At 35.2% G+C, this 17,618-nt stretch overlaps 1 protein-coding gene across 1 annotated transcript in view; it reads right to left on the reverse strand.

Annotated features, from left to right (window-relative positions):
- The window catches only part of DSCC1 (Sister chromatid cohesion protein DCC1), a 68,596-nt gene that overhangs the window by 18,784 nt on the left and 32,194 nt on the right, over window positions 1-17,618 (reverse strand). The window contains exons 14-18 of the mRNA XM_051211081.1: window positions 10,384-17,121; window positions 9,150-9,291; window positions 8,913-9,096; window positions 7,706-7,832; window positions 718-848 (exon numbers count right to left, since the gene is read on the reverse strand). The gene's annotated coding sequence lies outside the window, so the exon portion shown is untranslated. The remainder of the gene's footprint in view (window positions 1-717; window positions 849-7,705; window positions 7,833-8,912; window positions 9,097-9,149; window positions 9,292-10,383; window positions 17,122-17,618) is intronic.

Raw genomic sequence — 17,618 nt, forward strand, 5'->3', positions numbered from 1 at the left:
TTTTTAATATGAACTCAGAAGAAACTTATGATTGATCAGATCAAATTACAAAAAGTGTAGATTGACAAATTAAAGAAGTGTATTTTTGTTCAGTGTTCATAACCTTAGTAATCTGAATCGAGCACTTATATGGAAAAAACCGACCTTTTTTCATTTATTTAAAACTTTGTTTGAATTACACTCTTAATGACCAATCGGAGCTCAAAAAGTGGTCATACAAAATTGTTTGATCTGTACTAACTTCACGAATCCCTGCATAAATAGTTGACATTGATTTGATAGAATGCTTCTTAGTCAGATGGATTTTATTCATGAAAGTGCAATAATATGTTCGGTAATAGTAGTATTAGTAGTAGTGGTGATAGTAGATGTCATATTTAATATTTTGTCGTACACATTATCACGGTACTTTATAAATTTATAGGTGTTTTTCAATGTTATGGAAGTTATTTTAGTGTAATAGCGTTTTGGGGATTGTAACTTATGGTAATTGGGTCTTTCCGTTGTTACTTTTACGAATTTATATGATTTAGAAATTTATGAGAGATCTCGCAAGAAGCTAAACTATTTAAAGTGACCTGAGCCTATCTCTGGTAAATCGTGACATTGTCCTTCTAGAATACTTGAACAACTAATAGATGAATATTTACTTTTAGGAAGTGAGGATGTGCACTATGTTTCAGTCAAATGTTCAGCTTATCAAATATATTTACTGACTTTGTTTTGTCATCTGTCTTGATATTATTTGGATTAATGTATATTGTTTGAATCGATGTAAAGATGATGGGACCAGCCCCGAAACCACCAACAATTAGGCCAACAATTAAACCTCGATTGTTTTGAAACCACTATTGAATAGAAGAAAGACAAAGTATCAGAAGCATTCTTGTTGATGGGAATATAGGAATACAGCTGATGAAAAGGAGAACAAAATAAATATGCATATTTTTAAAACTTGACAGTCAGTCAGTACAACGTAGAACTTCGTATGTACGTACATCAGTTCGAGTTGCCACACCACATTAGCACAGAGATGCAGTTGTCGATTCAAATCCCGTAGTGGTAGAGGTAATAAGAGTATAAGCAGTAATCGGGAAGATTAGGGTTTGGAGATGTTATTTAAAGAGTATAATCCAGTGAAATAAATTTGGAAAGAGGAAAAAATGGGACATGAAGAATTCAGAAGACTAGAATTTGGGAGAACACAGAGAGTGGATGCACCTGCGCCATTGCAAACGATTTTGAGCCATGTCATTCAGGGTCCCTAACCATCGGTTGCTATCGTCTCGCGGTCCCCAACCAGGTAGTCTACACCTACCAACATGACTCAGTCCACTTGTCAGTGACTTCATGGAGTTGTGCCATGTTTTGGTTTGGCCGCCCCTAGCTTTCTTCCAACCTACTCCTATACCACTGAACATAGCACGTCGAGGTAGTCGGTCGTTGGGCATACGTAACACATGTCCCAGCCATCTCAACTGATGAAGTTTCACTACTTCATCAATTGATTTACCATCCTTACCTAGTACCCGTTTCCTAACAACTGCATTACTTACTCGATTGTCCCAGGATATACGAGCAATGTTTCGAAGACACCTATGATCAAATACTAGTAACCTACGGATATCCTCTACTCTTAGTGGCCATGTTTCACTGCCATAAAGTAGGACGGAACGGACTGCTGCACAGTAAACACGTCCTTTGGTTAGCAGACGGATATCTCGCCTACGCCATAAATGACGCAAGTTGGTAAAAGCTGGTCGAGCTTTCTGTATCCGTGCTGAGATTTCGTCAAACACCAGACCACAAGGGCTGATGAGACTTCCAAGATAAGTGAAGCGGTCGACACCTTCAACTACTTCACTCCCTATCATTAGTTCGGGTTTCGATGCAACCCAATCCTGAAGCAACATTTTGCATTTCGAGGGGGAGAATCGCATGCCGAACATGCTTGCATTGTTGCTTAGAGTGGTCAGAAGACTCTGCACTTTGCCAGCGTCTTCACTAAATAGAACTATGTCATCAGCATATTCTAGGTCAACAAGTGAATCTCCTGGTAGAAGTTCAACCCCTGGAAATTTAGATGAGGAGAGTGTTATCTCTAAAAGTACGTCGACCACAAAGTTGAACAAGAATGGAGATAGTGGACAGCCCTGACGAACACCACTTGAGGTAATCAATTCTGATGACAGTTCGCCATAAGCTCTCACTCTACCAGTTGTGTTGGAGTAGAGAGCCTTTACAAGGTTAATGTACTACTTTGGTACTCCTTTCAGTGACAAACAATGCCATAGAACCTCACTATGGGCAGAGTCGAATGCCGCCTTAAGGTCGAGAAATACTACCATTGTGGAGCGTCTGAATGTGTGTCTGTGTTCTAGAACCTGACGCAGTGTGAATATCTGATCTATACAACCACGTCCAGGTCGAAAACCGGCCTGGTTTTCTCTAGTCTGCTCTTCACGAGCTTTAGTTAGGCGTCGAAGTATTATTGAAGCTAATATTTTAGACACTATTAGTCAAGCTGATTCCTCTGTGATTGTCACAAGAGGACTTTTGTCCTTTCTTAAAGACTGGAACAATCAGTGATTGAGACCAGTCAGATGGGATTACGTCCAGTTCCCAAATTCTACTTAAGGCCTCAGTTAATCTTACTGCTAATACTGGACCGCCATCCCTAAAAATCTCAGGAGTGAACCTGTCAGGGTCTGCTGCTCTCCCTCGTTTCAGATTTCCTATGGCTTTTTCAACTTCGTAAAGGGACGGAGGACCTTCATTAACTTGCCATTCGGGTCGACTGGAGATCGTGGGAAACCGAAGTGTGGCTGAAGGCCAGTTGAACTGATCCCTAAAGTGTTCTGCCCATCGATCCAATCTCCTGGATTGAGAATGTATAATATGTCCATCTTTCTCTGAGATTGTTTCGCTAACGGTCGGGTTCCTAATTCCGGTTTCCTTAACGAGTCTGAACAATTGTCTGCTATTACCTATTGCCGCTGCCTTTTCCATCTCTCTTGCTTTCGCCACCCACCACTGTTCGCGATCATTGCGTAGGCTTCTTGTCAGCTTGCGCTTAAGCTGACTCCGCTCTTCATTATGTTCAGAGCCAGGTGGAATGAGTTTCCGAGTATCTATCAGTGAGATAGATGCTGCTGAGATCCAGTGTTGCTGCCTAACCTTCTGGTTTACCTTACTAGCAGATATCACTGCTGTTTCCACAGCTTTTCGGATATCATTCCATGCTGCCTCGGGGTGGGCATCACATACATGGATGCCTAACTGTTTTCCTAGTTGTTCCTGAAATATACTCTTAGCTTGACTATCATTAAGTAGGCCCCTAAGAGGTTTCCTTGCAGCGTCTTTCCTACGTCCAGTAAGACGCAAGCAAATACGCGCTCGCACTAGGGCATGATCTGAATCTAAGCATGTGCTCCAGAATGAGCGACAGTCTTCTATCGAGCCTCTTCATCGGTGGCTGATAGCGATGTGATCTATTTGAGTCCAACGTTGGAACGAATTATGGGGTCGCCATGTTAAAAGATGTTTTTCCTTATGCTTAAAGTTAGTATTTGCAAGAAACAGGCGGTTATCTGAGCATAGCTGCAACAGACAGTCGCCATTATCTGTTCTTTGAGCCACGACACCATAAGATCCACCTAGGTGTCTTTCCCTATCGCTTAGTTTACCTACTTGAGCATTAAAGTCACCGGCCATTATTACTACATCAGAGCGCCTAGCTTTTCGGATAAGGTCGGAGAGCTTTCTGTAAAACTCATCTTTTACATCATCTGAGCTGCAGTCAGTGGGAGAATAGGCAGAGACGACGAAGAGGCAACGACGAGTGTCCCAATCTTTCCGAGTCCTTATTGTTCCGTTTAGTCGGACAGCGCACAAACGACTGTCTACTGGGATCCACTCTAAGAGAGCTAGTTCTGCCGTAGAACTCAATGCTATACCTACGCCGGCGAGGCCACGGGAAGCAGGATCAGGGCTTCCAGATACACGAAGCGTAAATCGAGTCGGTTCTTTATTTTGGTATGGTGAGGTCAAATGAATGACGCTACTCAGATCCTGTATGCGCGTTTCGGAGACGCAGCACACATCGATGGCGCGAGATTCTAAAGTCCTAGCTAAGAAAGCCTGCTGTCATATTTGGCACAGTGTTCGTACGTTAAAAGCTCCTACGTGTAGTTTAGAGCGTGGTTTCAGGAGACCAGGAATCAGTCAGTCAGTCAGCTACAACGTAGGACCAGGCACATATGTGCATCGGTCCAGGTTGCCATACCGCATCAGCACAACAAGATGAACACCGGATTCATAGCAGTGGTTAGGTCAAAGGTAGTAATATGTAAGAGAAAGATTGCATATAGAGATATAGTACAAGAAGAAAGAATTGGTTTGTAAAAAGAAAGATATGAAGCGATTTTAATCTCTTAGTTTAAGGGAAGACAGGGAGTGTATACACCGACGCCATTGTGATCGATTCTGAGCCATGTCACCAAGAGTCTCCAACCATTGGTTACGATAGTCACGCGGACACCAACCAAGTAGTCTGCATCTACCAACATGGCTCAGACTAGAAGTTAGTGACTTCAAGCACTGATGCCACGTTTTGGTTTGGCCGCCCCTAACTTTCTTCCAACCATTTCCAATACCGGATAGCATTGCACGTCGTGGTAATCGGTATTCAGGCATACGTAACACGTGGCCCAACCATCTCAGTCGATGAAGATTCATAACCTCATCAACTGATTTACCATCATTCCCTAATACCACGCGTCTAACCTCACTATTACTTACCCGGTGATCCCAGCAGACGCCAGCAATATTTCTAAGGCATCTGTGGTCAAATACTAATAGCTTACGAGTGTCTTCTACTCTTAATGGCCATGTTTCGCTGCCGTAAATTAAAACAGAACGGACTGCCGCGCAGTATACTCGTCCTTTTATTGATAGACGGATATCTCGCCTTCGCCATAGGTGACGCAAGTTGGCAAAAGCCAATCGAGCTTTCCGAATCCGTGCTGAGATTTCGTCCGATACCAACCCATTAGGGCTGATCAGACTTCCAAGATAAGTGAAGTTGTCAACGCGTTCGACTACTTCACTCCCTATCCTTAGTTCAGGTGTTAACGCAGACCAGTCCTGAAGCAACAACTTGCATTTAGAGGGAGAGAAGCGCATTCCAAACATCCTGGCATTGTTGCTCAGTGCTACCAGAAGACTCTGCATTTTGTCAGCGTCTTCACCAAACAGGACTATGTCATCTGCGTATTCTAAGTCGATTAGTGGACCTCCTGGTAGGAGATCAATACCCGAGAACCCAGTCGACGAGAAAGTTATTTCCATCAGTAGATCTATGATGAAGTTAAACAAAAATGGAGAAAGTGGACAGCCTTGACGGACACCACTTGAGGTTGCAAAAGTAGATGACAGTTCGCCATAAGCTCTGACTCGACTAGTAGTGTTCGAGTAAAGAGCCTTTACAAGGTTTATGTACTTCTGGGACCAGGAATAGCGTTCCGCGTACTCGAATCGTTTCCTCTAGCGGTGCGAGGTGATAAAGAGACGTGAGGAGGGTTAGTCATGGAGATAAGAGAGGTATTAGGAGGTGTATGAAGGATTTGAATGTGACCAACTTGGTCTCGTGTGCTGTTACGGGTATGAGGGCTGATGTCACTTCCCGGCTGCCCACACAGTGAAAGGGTATTTCTTGAGGAACCTGAAAAGGAAATTGGACTAGTGTTGGTCTTAACGACCTGGGAGCGTGACCGGAGATCCCAAGGGACAACTACCTGAGGCCAGTCGCGCACGGCCTTTTCGTGGAAGGTTTTTGACGTGTTAGCTCCGTTCTTCAAAGGGTCAGGTGTGACATTTTTAGGGTCGGCCTTTTCTAACCCCACCCCTCCTTGTGGGAAGGCAGCATCGCTGTCATGCTGGTTGTCCGAGGGAAACACCTTACTGTTGTCACACCTCTCTACAGTCAGCAGTACGACTTCGCCCTCAGACCTTGAGTTGCTGCTTTTAGTCTTACCGTTCTCCAATCGACCTGCCTGGCATGGTAGAACCTACAGGAACATATGTTCCAGCCAATATAGCTCGGTTGGGTCATCACGATAGGCAAGCCCGACCACCGCGTCAAGGTAGCAGCTTCGGTCGGGCATGTGGAAATGATTTATCCGTCAGTAATACATTAATCTATAGGTTTATGAAAACTAATGGAATCATGGGATAGAGTATCGAAATAATGTTCGTTTCACGGATCCTATTAATTATTCGATAATACATCCGTATAAAATAGATTAATAGCAATAAATAAATTCTTGTTAAGTAAAGAAGTCAATACGGACAAAAAATGTTTATAATCAACGTCAACTGTGGTTATGAACTCTATACAAAAACAATGATAAACGTCTAACTGTATCATGCTATACTTGAACTGCAAGAGTAATCTGTTTGTTATGACATTTTCCTTGTTAATTATCACGTGACAAAATCGCCAATCCAAATACCGACTTATATGATTTTATTCTTGCGCTAAGTCAATGACACGTCAAAACAACACTGGCAGCCTTGTGTTAACTCTGAATCCCTGTTGATCCTTCTACCTTGCCCATTAAGTCTAGAAAACAATCTCAGCCTCCACTGTATGAATCGTGTATTTCAGACATACGTGGTTTATATATAAGCAAATCAGACCGCATAAAGCCAGAAAATGAAAAATAATATTTATGCAACATCAAGCCCAAAGTGGCTGTGAGTATTAAGGACTGTAACTAACAGATTGGGAATAAATTAAGAATACTAAATCGTACAACAGTAGCCAATACGTCAAATGAAAGCTTATGATATAAGGAATACGGATATATATATATATATATATATATATATATATATATATATATATATATAATCTAGTTAATAATTATTCAATATGTTTATGTATTAATAGTCCATAAATAATTTGTTCGGATATAACACTATTACCAAAAAGTGTCAAATTAACATACAGTAATGTGATTCAACATCAACTATATAAAGTGACTCTTAAATAAATTTCTTATTTTCATACAAGGAAAGCATCCTGTAATTTTGATACGTGCTAATGCATCTCAATGTTTAATTAATTTAGTTAAACAAATTAATTAACACCTCTTCAATTCCCGACGTGTTGAGCTGGGACGTAAACCCTTACAAGATAATGACTCAAGCACAAATATAACTAAACGTGATAGAGATTTGAGACACGGATAGATTCCTTTAGTATTGTCGAGTTCTCTGAGCTAGATGGTATATTTGTGGAACTTTCATTGTCACTTTGTTTACTTTATGTAGAAGTGAGCTTCTTAGTTGTTCTATGAGTCTTAAATCATTTTGTTCCGGTGAGCATGATTGTGAATGCTTGTCCTCGTATATTTCAGTGTCTCCAGTTTCCAGTTTATTCCAGTCCATTATTTTGTTCCATTGACTTTTCATCAAGTTGTTGGTTGAACTTTTTCAAATGGTTTGATATATTGGATGCAACGTGATTTGTCGGCTAATTGTTGATAGACTGACTTTTGCAAGCTTCATCCGTTTTCTAAGATAGCCGATTTATTTTGAAAATTTTCATTACCGTTCTAAATAACCTCATCATAGACATTACGACGTAGAACTGGCACTAGTTATTATACATAAGAGTACAACTTTCAGTTCATTAACTTACTGCAATTGATGCAGCTATAGTAGCTGAATAACCGAATCCAAACCCGAAACCCTGCATTACACCATAAGTAATCAGTAATGGAATGAATCCCAATTTCAGTGTGTAATAACTCAAGGTGATTCCTCCGCTAAAACATAAAGAATACCTTTCTTGGTTATATGTGCTATTCAACAAATATACTTTGTTAAGATTTATCCAAATAATACACATTTAGACTGGAATAATAACTAACTATAGAGTTACGTACTTACAGAAGTAAAAATGTCATTTAAGATTACTTCTGTTCAGCTAACGTGAATTTGAATGTGAGATGCTTTATTGAATAATGAATGTTTTGTCCTACTTACAAACTGAAATTATTCAAATTTCTAGACCATATATTCCTTCATTTCCATCGAGTAACAGTTAGGATTGTTTTCAGAATCGTCTGAAAGCGTGTACAATATTCATGTCACTTAACAGTCTGACTGATAGTGATATATCAAATAGAGAAGTAGTAAACATGAATGAATGGCTAATTTTTTCCACCGTTTGACTCAGGGGAATACTCAGAGGATGTACTTTAGTTTATAGGGGTTAATGCAAAAAACGTTTCAGACTAACTATTAAGTGTTTTCTGACTTCTTGTGTTGAGAAGAAACAATTATATCAACGTTGATTAATCCATGGTTCTTCTTAACTAATCCTACTATGTTGAAAGAATATTTCTCACTTAATTTACTGAATTTCAATTGCGAACATGTAATAACTGCAGAGAATGCTTCTTATTTAGTATGAGTTATTAATTCAGCAATCACTTATATTAAAATACTAAAACAATAATACGTGAATCGCCAGTATCTACGATTCAAACTGTTCAACAAATCCGTGGTATTGACTGATGAGCATCACTTTTTCATATGTGTGAGCTGAATCTTTTTAAAAATGCTGTCATCGAACTTAGTTATCTGAATAACAAATGCTGACCAAGTTTTGGAACCACACAAACTCACTTTGACCAAGATGGTTCCCAACTATATATAAATTTAACATCAGTCAAATTGATATTTGTAATCATTTGGGTTTAATGTCAAAATTATTTTTAGAATTATTTCTTATTTCGCTTAACCAACAATAAATAATACTTCTTAAGTAAATGATTTTTATAATAAACATACTAATAAATACCGATAACGACAAAAAAATCCAGAAAAATATTTTCACCAACCTATGGATTAAACTGCTAATTATTACCACTGCCCTGATTCCTAATTTACGGTACAATGCTCCACCAATCGGCATGGCTAATGCCTCCATTCCTAAAGCAACTGATGTCAACCACATGATGGAATTATCATAAATTGACTTATTATGGTATTGAAAATAGTCCAAAATGTATGGAGCCATATTACCTACATAATATAATCAGTGGTTTAATTAAAACATTAATGTATATAAACAGTACCGATTGTATAAAAGTACCCGTAAGTACATTGAATAATGATTCCACCAATTACACAAAGAACAGAATGATAGTCGCTTATGCGCGAACACATTGTTAGCAGAATTACTTGATACAAATTTGAATAGAAAGCTTCTTTTATCTACTGAAAAAAAAACACAAATCAATGAAACCAAACAACCAGTAAGAACGTTTTTATGTAAAGGTTATGTCTCGAAAATCTCTAGTTTAACAGTCAATGAAATACTTTTTTAGCGAACAGGAAGTAAAAGAATGTGAATTTTCTCAGATTTTATGTCCTATTAGTTCTGTGCTTTGTTATTAGTCATTCATAATACTGAAACATTTTTGATTTGATTTGACTAGAAACTTTATTATTGGAAAGTGAAGCCGTCGTTTGAGAGTTTAGTCAGTGTAACTGATACGTCACAATACAAATTATTTCTTACAGATATTGACAAAATATCCTATCATTATTTTTTTGTGACTAATGATGCTCGAAGTGAGTTATCCATTACAATAAAATTCTGTTGCTTTATTATGTATCTAGACATTTGAATTTCACCTATTTGTTCATCAGATTAAATCAGTCCGCCTATTTTAGTGCATTCACAGAGTAATTTAGTTGACTTTCATACCAAACCTGTATTGCATAATACAGCGTGTAAAGTCCATATTGAAGTGCTGAGTCATACGAGAGATAGTGGAAAACTAATATGCAACAAAAAATATTTTCGCTTTCCGGAGAAATAAATGTTTGCATAAAACAATAGCAATCGATTGGATGAGGATCAGTATAACTAGTGAATTTCTAGGTATTCCTATCAACTTCTTCTAAGTGGAATGAACACCGATACGTATTTTAAGTTTCAGAGGTATTTATCGCATTAGATTTATCCTTAAGTCATAAAAACACATTACAATAAGAAGATCATAAACTCCAGTACTTTGCTAAGGAAAAGTATACTTTTTAATACTTTCATGATAAATTTGCAACACGTAGGTGTACATGTATGTGATACGATTTTTGTAGCCTGGTTTGTAACTGATTACATGACGTTATTATAATTTTAACTTATAGGTTTTAATTGCTATGGTGAAACCTAGATCACAAAAATATTTTTAACTGAATATATCGTGATTTATTTTTAAAAGGCCACTGATCTACAAAATTATCATGTTATTTGCCGATAAAGATGATCTTCTTGTACAATAACTGTTATTTCATAAAACTTACGCATAAAATCAGGCTGCTTTAAATAACTTTAAATGGTATCAGTTGTACTAAGACACAAATTCAGTAGATTTTTCGAGTGTTACGCCAAGGTGTTCTACGAATTAACCAGTAACCACGATTTGCCTCAGATAATTTTGTCTTCAGTTTCGTCCTAATATGTATTTAACTGAGTAAAGAGAAGCAAATTAACGTTCACAAATGTAATAATCGAATTTATTTGATACTAGCTTTCCTCACTTTGACATTTTAACAAATAGCTTCACAGAAGTTGGGAGTTGAATTTATGGAATACGCGTGCATATATGACTAATCGCAAACTATACAAATAGAAGAGATGGAACATATTTAGCTGCACCTCAGAATTTAATGGTCAATAAAGTAAATATGAATTTATTTTACTAATTCCGTTTTATCTGATGTTATGTAAAAGAAGACGCCTATCCATTCGTTCCAGTCAGTTATTATGTACGTTTATATATGTTCAACACAACAACACAAAGATACATTTATTTTTTATTCTCTGTACATACTGTGATAGGTCCGACTTATGACATCTGTCAGACTGAGTACCTTTATCACCAACCATATGATCAATGATCTTTCCGCATCAGATCTACGTGCAGATACATTTGTTTTCTTACCATAATTTCACAGAATTTCACACCAAATTACTTATCTTCACACAGATTCCAAATCCAGCATATCAACATAGTAAGACAACTGTTTAAAATATAGTCATTTTATGAACCATATATTTATATTAGTTTTTTTTTTTATTACTTCCATATGGATTTCACATCAGACTTTCAAGCGAAAAGCTAAATATTTTAATTCCGATTGGAACTTTTAAAAATCTACTGAATTTTTAATGAAATTTATCATCAATATAATTGATGTGAATTAAGTGAAACAAAGGTATGAGGTTCATATGGATTTGAATGAATGGTGTTTAAAATTACTCCTTTGAGGATTTATTAACTGAACTACAAAACTCGAGTGATCAAAGTCAAATTTCATCAAGTCTAATTATGAAATATAGAAGTACTACAAAATAGGATTCGTTTAATTCTAAATAATTTTAATTAAGCTAGTCGCCCAGAGAAGGGTGCAGGAATCGTCCTTATGGATCTTTTCAATTACTTCTTTGGCACGGATGAAATAACTCTGTTCCGTCTTTAATTGGCAGTAATAAAGTTTTTATGAAAATTATTTCATAACATTTACTGATAAATAGGTGGCTTACCATAGACTAACTGGTTAACTGATAATGTATGATACAAACTGAAATGCCTGAAAAGTATCACAAAATTAGTTTCATCAGGAAGCTACTCTATTATTTTATGGGCATCTCCAATAATCCATAGACCTGAGTTTTTTGGTTAACAAATAACTTTCAATCTGTAATGGTGATTTCGACTCAGTATTCTAAGGTTTAATCGAAATTTGAAAAAATTATCGGTAATAGTTCTTGAGAGGAAACAGTCTTTAACTTATTAAATAGTGTTAATATTAAATATCTAACTAATAGTCTAGTATTAAGATGATAAACAAAAGATTTGTAAACATTGGTTTCATACCCAAAACAAATCATATTTTATTCAGAACTAACTAAATACCAACATGAACAATACACATTAATTGTAAAGGCTTGCCAGCTATGTTATTAAGTATTCTAATATTTTCGAACAGTTTTACATGATATTGTTATCATCAAGAGAATACTTGTTATCTCAATATTTATCATGATCAGACTCAGGCTAGAAAGTTAATAATGTTATATCGTTACATTTGTATCCGGTAATTGTACCTTATACTACTATTTTTCGATGTATATATATTTCACTGACTATTAGAAATTGGACCCGTTAAATATATTTACGAATGTAGATCCATGAGTATTAAATAACGCTTCTTTTCCAATGTACCCCCTTAACTAATAGTGTTATTTCTCCTGTAGATAATTTTTTAAATTCTAGGTCAAATAGTTAGTTTCTATGTATCTGATTTGTACTTTTATAGTTATGTTAATATCTTTCCACTTGTGCACATTTTATCTTGTTATGTATATAATGTTAACCATGAACCACTCACTAACAACGTCTTTTGAGAAATGTTTTCTTAAAGTTAGCAGATACATTATTGTAAAGGTATCGACAGTTTGGGAAGAACAGACCTCAGTCTTATGGTTTACTCAATCCAACCATTAAAAACAACGTACAGCCAGCTGCAATGTTGTCATCCGTATCTGAACCCATACCGTAAATGTGGTTAGAAAAGTTTGATTTTGGATAGGATGATACTGACTAATATCCAGTAACCACTTAGTAAAAAAGAGCTGCTAAACAGAGTACAAAATGTATTGTAAATTATTTAGAGGTTGCATAACAGAAGGATCAAATAATGTGGTTGTTTGAAAAATGGTGTATTTCACTTCTTTATGGCTAGCAATAACCGGAGTTACTTTAACGAAGAGCAAGAGTTTTGTTTTAAATATTTACTAGCAAAGTTTTTTAGTTATTTGGCTATTGACTCTCTACGGTACTCTCCTCCTTTATCATCCTGAACATAGGACCAGGCATTGATGGAGCTTTTGGCAAAGTGAGTGTTATACTGCCTATTTTAGAAAAGACTTGGGAGTTACATTTAACGAAAGTCATGGAATACGATACAAAAACTAATTTTTAGTAAACGAAGATTGTAAACCATAATCGTCTGTTAAGTGGACCTAAACAAGGGAAGTTGTAACTAAACTGTTTTCGCAAGTCGCACAAGTACTTCGCCATTTGTTTTGAAGAATTCTTATATCTCCTTTAGCTTTCATTTAATAAATAATTTATGTAAAACAGGAACAACAACTGAAGGACATTATCTTCTGTCTGCTACCAATACCTACTTAAAAATATTATCGTTTTACGAACAATAACATAAAATAACAACATTTGTTAATAGTTTGTGTTTTATTGTGAATTAATAAGTAGGCTGGCACGGACTGACTAACAAGCAAGACGAATATGAATCATATGTATAAATATTAAGATGGTTTTTCATCAAGACCTACCACGTTGTTTTCCTAGATCCTGTGAGCTAAAATGAACTAATAACAATAACTGGATCAACGCTGACTGGATTACGAAATCTAAATAGTAGTGGATCAATAATTTAAAATTCTCTTCTTAAAGGTATGACGTCAAAAAGAATAGGTTTCTCGTTTTGTACTGGCGCCCGTAATTATATCAGGAATTGTATGATTTAGTCAGATTATCGATAATTTCGCTTTCATTTCCAACATAGGGCTAATTACTGTCTAATAACCAGTGACACTATGATAATGAGGTAACAACCGACATAAATACTTGACAACTATTGGTCCAGAATGCAGTTTTCTCACAATTACTCCCCTGACCACCAGAATAAAACAACACAACAGGTAGACAACTTTTATTTGTGCATTTCCAATAGTTCAGCTAAGCCGAATATTTGCCTTTTATAGTATGCAGCTACTTTATCAATGTAACTAGTCCATAGGTCGTCCTTCTAATTTGTGAATTTGAATGATGATATAAAAATCTATCTAGGTAATCAGTGTATTGAAAAAAAATGTTCATGTTTCTGTATCGCATCACAGGAATGATTATTTGCAACTTAGAAATAGTTTAAAATAAACATGAGCTAAGGGGCCTTTCGGAGCTAAACATGAGTGTCAAAATGACGAAATGTTGAATAACTGAATCGATAATCTAGATGTTGATTTCTATTTTAAAGATTATGTCAAATAACCTTGTATGAAATTCATATTGCAAATAAAAGCTTTCTTAGAATAAATCTTTTAATAAGGAGATATGTTATATCTATTTCACGGGTTTGATATATACATGGTTGATATATCTCTACCTATCTATGAATGTGAAGAATTCAAGGTTTTTAAGCCCCAGTTATATTTAAAATTTTTCTCTAGTTAACAAGTCTATTAACACACGTTTTTGAAACTATGTGGAAATAATGAATCATCCTGAATTTATGTAGTCACTATCCAACTTTGGTCTAAATTCAGTATTACGTGTTTAATAGATGAAAGAAAATGACTCCCTTATATCATGAATACCCTAATATTTTGTCTCAATTTGACAATACTGCTTCTAGCTAACCTCAATATCATTTTTGCTTTATAAAATTATTAAGTAAAAGAAATCATTCTAACTTTCTAATTAAAATGAACGATTTTGTTCGAACACGTTTTCCATTTGTTACAATATTACAGAAATGATTATACCCACATCTGACTTTTAAAAATATTTAGAAACCTTAGATACACATTATTATGTGAGTACAATGAGATAAATAGAGTTGTTTATTTTGAGTAAGTTGAATACCATCTACTACATATCCAAGAGTACAAGAAAAAGCTCATTATTGTGAACATTTCGATCATCTGAATTAACACAATTATTGAGATTTAATACTAATACTATATGATGTGGTACGCACATGAAATGTTTGGAAATGACTTTATGACGCAGAATATATAACCTTTGAGAGAAATTCGCATTTAGTTCTGAATGTTTTCTATTTATTAAGTGGTTTTAGAAGTTTCAAATAAATGAATAAATGAAAAGGCACACTAGATAGTATTATTTATTTTGGCTATTAGCTATCTGTGACCAAATCTGTATTACAACCTAAAACAAGAAAATGTCACAGAAAATCAGCCAGTTGTCTAAATGCGTTACAACTATTATCGATCTGTTATACGTGCACCATAGTCTAGCATGATCGATTAGGCTTTATACATACATTTAATTAATGATAAGCTACTACATATTAAATATAAACTCACAAATGAACTAAATATGTGGACATAATCTAAATACATGGTATAGTTTTTCAGGAATTTTTCAGTAATTTACTGTCGAAGAATCTAAATTTTTTATTCTAATCTCAGCATTAATTATTTAGTGGCATCACTAATAATAATCAGTGATAAATAGAAGAATAACAATTTCTGGTGTGATATATGAAACACGACAAAATAATGCGATTTACAGTTTTCAACTTATATGATGAACAAACTTACACATTAAAGATACTTGATAGATTACACCGTTACATAGACTTGGAATTCGAAATGACTGAAAGATATAAAAGAAAAGCAATGACTTGTTACAATTTGAGAGTGAGGGATACAAGTCAGTCAGAATCACTTATTTTTCAACTTACTTTGAGTGATGAGTCACTGTCTAAAACTTCATATTGATATATATTTTACTTAACCATACTAAAAAAACGAATTTTGTCTACGGGAACAGAAGCTTGCTTTAAAAATCATGATTAATCCAAAATATCAGTTCAGAAAATCAATTTTGCGTTAAGTTTTAAAGATTTTAAGTACATTTGAGGACATTCTCAGTAATAGTTAAGTGGAGATTGACTTCTACCGATTATCAAAATTTAGTCAATAAATCAACATTTAAGAACATTCAGTAGTCAGAAATCTAAAGACACTTTTTTGTGTATATCAACAAATCTCTTAATGAGAGTATTAGAGTCGTACTAATTAATTTTGGTTTGCTGCTTTCATTGATGACCATGATTTTATTCATTCATGCATTCAAATAAATTGTGTGTGTTTTCTAAAATTGTGAAATAGATTTGCTGAATTTCAATGAGAGAAATTTAAATTTGTGACGACACGAATCACTTCTGAAAAAAAGAGAGGGGCATGTTGAGTAGTAGGAAACTGGATAGCACATGCTGCTGCTTCTTAAAGAACCAAGATTTATAGGCTGCTAAAGCAACAAAAAGAATGCCTTATTGGTACTTAAAGGGAAACTAATGAAGTATATGTGTCTCACACGATCAACATACATAACTTCAGAGCTCAATAGAAAAAGTCCGATTAAAATTAATTGCTTTAATTCAGGATCATTAAAAGTACTTGTTAGCCTCAAGAAATGATCCATTTTTTGTCACATAATCAGGGATTCCTAAATAGGACTTACATTTCGAACGATGAATTACTTAATTTTTTCGTAGCACGTAATTCCCTAATTTGGTTTACCGCAGAAAATTATTCTCTGTTTGATAGTATCCCTAATAATAACGCTTTCTGAATGATAGATGACAAATGAGTTGGAATATAATCAAGTCCCATTATTTGTTTAATAGTGATGATAAGTTAATCGACAAGCACAATCACGTTAGCTTACATTTTTGTTTATCAGCTTTTTTAAAAATACCAAATAATAATAGTTCATGAAATTTTATTTTTATGGGGAGTTAGAATAGGAATTCTTGTAATCAATCGTCTACTTAAAGAGCAGAAAATTTTGCTATATTCAAATTATATATTTTAATATCAACCATTATCCATTGAGTTCAAATATAGAGCAATATTAATTGATAACAAACTCATTCCTTGTTTTAAGTTCCAAGCCTTTTCCAGCTATATGTGATCTATTTTAACTATACCAATCAAATAGTTTGATCCAACTGTAACTGGTTGATCAGGTTGTTGTCCTCCAACTGATATACGGAGAGTGCCTTGACCAGGAACCATGGATTTATGTTGATTAGACCATACACTTAACTGGTCTGGGGATATTTGAAAATGAAGATCCTTTTTTCGCCAACATCTAGTCGAATACGTTTAAAGCCTGCCAATTGAATATTAGGTGCAGTGCATTCCCACTGATCTTCATTAGTTATATCAGTTTGCCCACATTTTAACCATTGTATATACAGCTGGAAAACGACACAAAGAAAAAAGTATAAATTTATAACATTTTAGAATAATTTACCTTTAATCTTACTACAAAAATAAAAAATATGAAAAATGGCCGTTTAGATGTATAAGAAACATGGTTTCGAAACCGATAATTCAGACAAATTCTATTGTTGCTTTACAGATTGACATATCTTCACTCTACAATCACATGAATATTTCATCGATGTGGAAAGGAAAACAATTCAAACACAAGTAATCTGTCTGACAAACTTAGAAGTTGTGATGATAAAGTAAAGTTAGTCAGATGTGTGTGATATAAAAATAGCAATTCGATTAAAATAATTGGCATAAGATAACTGATATATTGGAAGGTTGTTTAATAAACAATATTTATTTTACTTAGCAATTGTATAGTTAAATTCATGAGTCAATTGAAGCTAGACCACCATGGAAAACCTAGAAGCACTGGACGTCCGTTTCGTCTTGGTATGTGATTTTTCAGTAGTGCGCATCT

The sequence above is a fragment of the Schistosoma haematobium genome, chromosome ZW (assembly GCF_000699445.3).
Source record: "Schistosoma haematobium chromosome ZW, whole genome shotgun sequence".
Classification (NCBI taxonomy): Eukaryota; Metazoa; Platyhelminthes; class Trematoda; order Strigeidida; family Schistosomatidae; genus Schistosoma; species Schistosoma haematobium.